General features: G+C 37.4%; 1 long non-coding RNA gene across 1 annotated transcript; it reads left to right on the top strand.

The window, feature by feature from the left end:
- The first annotated feature begins 1,125 nt into the window (after positions 1-1,125).
- On the top strand, positions 1,126-1,434 carry LOC117941725. Its single transcript, XR_004655957.1, has 2 exons — positions 1,126-1,243; positions 1,397-1,434. It is a non-coding gene; the product is annotated as an uncharacterized LOC117941725 (long non-coding RNA).
- The last annotated feature ends 5 nt before the right edge of the window (positions 1,435-1,439 follow it).

The following is a 1,439-nucleotide window of genomic DNA, read 5'->3' as shown; positions in this document are numbered from 1 at the left end:
TGTGGGGTTGTCTGCTCTAAATATCAAAACAGACCAACAAGCTTATTTTACAAAAATTGTTTTTATATGATAGTTTTATGGAAAGAAAAAAGACTATGCAGATTCTGAATCTATCCGTATTTTAGATCAACACTGATCCGTTTAAATTGTTTTTGTGAGTTTTTGAGAGGCGTTGAGTTGGACGACCCTGATTTGCATAAAGTAGCCTGGACCACAACTATGCAAATGAGGAGCGTTTAGCTCGATGCACTGCTTCTGGAAGTCACTGCGACACTACTGAAAGCTTTGCTGCTTACATAGACTATGAATGGGAAGCGTGGAAGTGACGCTTGCCAGTGACACGTACCGTTAGCCTAGCCAGGATCCCAGTCGAAAGCATAACATCTGCGTCCCTTACATTGCTGCCTGTGCCTCCTCTACAAAAAAACTAAATTTTAGGCTTTAAAAAGTCTAGTGTTGTGTTCTAGGTAAATAAATTAAATAATTTTAAACAGGTTTTAATTTGAATACGTCCATGCAACACTACCTCTAATGCTCTCTTTATTTCTGTGGTTTTGTTTTTTTCGCTAGTTCATATATGTTGTTGCACTTTGACTACAACTGACACCAACACGCAACTTCTAGACATAAAATGTATTTTATTCTTCAGCTATGGGGAAGTTCAAGTTTAATGATACTTGGATTGAAAAAAACAGAATATAGGGTATAGTTGATGTTGTGATAAAGGTCTTTATTCTTAAATATTGTTCATAATGGTCTTAAAGGTCTTAAAAAGTATTACATTTGAGTTGGTGAATATCTGGCCAGGCGGTTGTTTGTGCAGGTGGAAAGGAACTACACAATGTACGTTTTTCCTTTTAAATTTATTTGCATGTTCTAAAATTATATAAAGTACAACAGACTCATTCAGTAAAAAAAATATCTTTTCATATTTACATTATTATAGTTAGAATTAGACTATCTGGAGTTCACACATTGCCCTATCAAGTTGTAAAAAAACTGTAGTTAGCATACCACACCATAACAGGAAGTCTATACATGATTGAATGGGTTACCTTAAAAACAAATAGAGGGGATTGGACAGTGTGTTTATGGGGGTGGGATTCTCTATCAGAGACTATTAAACAGATGCTGACTCAAGATCATCTCATTCAGTCATGGGTCGTCCAGGGATTCAGATGTGGACATGGAAACTGTGTGTCTTCCTGAGCTGGATGTGCGTGGGCCAAGCGGTGTCAGGACCGTAAGTTACCTCTATACTTAAAAAATAGTAATGGCCTGTGGTTAAATTAATTGATCATGGGGAAGGATTTTATACTGCATAATCTTTTGGGTTGGGGTTGTTTCCGTGTCAGATCCAATGAAATGTCTACTGTATGTGTGTCTGTGTCTGTAGGCAGTACATGGTAGCCATTCCTGCAGTCCTTGAATCTGGAGCT

Source organism: Etheostoma cragini, chromosome 3, assembly GCF_013103735.1.
Source record: "Etheostoma cragini isolate CJK2018 chromosome 3, CSU_Ecrag_1.0, whole genome shotgun sequence".
Classification (NCBI taxonomy): Eukaryota; Metazoa; Chordata; class Actinopteri; order Perciformes; family Percidae; genus Etheostoma; species Etheostoma cragini.
This window is presented reverse-complemented; position numbering and strand designations above follow the sequence as displayed.